Here is a 2,249-nt window from a genome sequence, read left to right on the forward strand (position 1 = left end):
AACTCCAATTCATAGGTCTATAATACGTTGTACTAAGTCATTACTAGAATCATAGTTATACAACTTATCGTTTGAATTGAGGGGGAAGGAGGAGGGTAGAGTAGAGTAGAGTAGAGTAAATTTAGCCAAAAATTAGCTTAATTTTAACTAATTTTACTCTACTCCCCTCCACTCCCTCCCCTCCTCCCCTCCATCCAAATAGGCCCTTAGAGTTGTTGTGAATTACACGTAAAACCATAAGATAGCAACGTCATAATTAACACACAAAACAATAACATGGTTCCGCTAACTTCACGCCTAAACTCATAGGCAATGCTAGCCCAAATAAATTATTAATAACAAGAATTACAACTACAAATAAACTATTTGTGCATGTGTAACTATGTATATATAATTATATATATGCTAGTGTGTAGTCCCTGTGCATACGTATGTGTATAATTAAAAATAATTACAATTATATGGTTCAAATTATACATTTTTGTTTTGAGAAGATGTTCAAATTATACATGATATTGGTTGATATTAGCTTACACTTTTTTAAATCATACATTTTTAAAATATGTAATGGTTTTTCATTATATATATATATAATTTAGAATTTAATTATTTTAGACTCTTCAGTTTTTGCACCCAATAATTCATTTGACACAAAATTTTAAAACTTGGATGGACACGTGACAGAAAATTGGACTTCAATTAAAATCCAATTTAAAATCTAATTGGATTTTGACTTTTCAATTTTTACATCTAATAATTCACTTGGCACAAAATTAAAAATTAAAAGGGACTCATGGCGCAAAATTGAGAAACCAATTAAAATTTAATTGGGGTTTTCTCTTTGAACTTTTGTCTATTAATATATATATATATATATATATATATAAAATTCTCAAACATAAATTGACCAAAAACTCTAATACACTCAAAGGTGCCCTTGCAATAACACACTAGACAAAGCTTAGACTTTAATACTCTCACACTTTGAGTGCGCTTGCACTATCATACTAGAGAAAACTTAGAATTTAACCCTCTCAAAAGACAAAGTTTTGATTTTAAGTCTCAAATATTTTGTAAGACACACACACACACACACACATATATATATATATTTATATGTGTGAGTGAAAAATAATTTATCTTCTAGTGTTTGGTTAGTGGCTACAACTTTGAAAATGTTAAATGTATTGTGATGGTGGTAATGGTTATGGTGTGGCCGTAGTAAAGGCGATAGTGATGACATAGAGGCATTTCTGAACTCTAGACCGTAGTCTTTGAATTCAATTTTTTTTTTGGAGAATACTAAGTATTTTTTAACATACACACGGTTATAGTAATGATACTTTTCATTTGAAACAAGGTTAATTAAAATATTGTTTCCTACTCAAACAAGAATACATTTCTTTTCAACACTTTGAATCATATTCACCGAAGTAATTATTACTTGTCCTAATGTATAAAAGTAAAGCCATGATATTCTCTTTAAATAAGAGAAAGATATTCTCAAAGCTATAAAAAAATCCCAAAACATTAAAACTAAAAACATGATAACACTATAACAGACATATTCCTCGTATGCATATTTCCTTTTAAAAAGAGGAAAAAAAGATAGAGAAGGATATAATTCCCATTATTTTAAAAAGAGAAAAGAAAAGAATATAATTCCCATTATTTTAAATTTTGTTCTACTACACTTTGTATTACTTGTAAAACACAACTTATCTACAAAGAAGTCTAGAGACACAAAATTTTGATAAAAAAATTTGGCCTCTACTAATGTGACAGATTATTAGTGGTAAGTAAAAAAAAATGATATTAATGGTGAGCCCATATAAAAACTAGTAAAAACTTAACAACTCAATGATTATGAAAAAAATTGTCAAATAATCTTTATTTACTTAGAGTATTCGCATCAGATTGTACACAAATTTCTATCTATTTTAGTATAAGAATTTACTTTTGATTTTACATACTCATTTTTCAAAACATTCTATATTAGATTATCTATTTTACACTATATTTTATTAAAATATCAAAATTTCTTAATTTTTTTAATTGTTTATCTTCCTTCACATATAACAATCACAATCTACTCTCCTTTCTTCGTCTTCGTGATACATCAGAAAAAAAAAAAAGAAGGTGAATAGAATCAATGTAGGGCCCAACCCAAAAAAAAAAATCAGGGTAAATTGGGTATTAAAGGCCCCCTTCCCTCCAAGACCATATCAGCCCAGGCCCCCAGCCCAACA

This window comes from Quercus suber, unplaced genomic scaffold (genome assembly GCF_002906115.3).
Source record: "Quercus suber isolate HL8 unplaced genomic scaffold, Cork oak 2.0 scaffold_180, whole genome shotgun sequence".
In the NCBI taxonomy this organism is placed as follows: Eukaryota; Viridiplantae; Streptophyta; class Magnoliopsida; order Fagales; family Fagaceae; genus Quercus; species Quercus suber.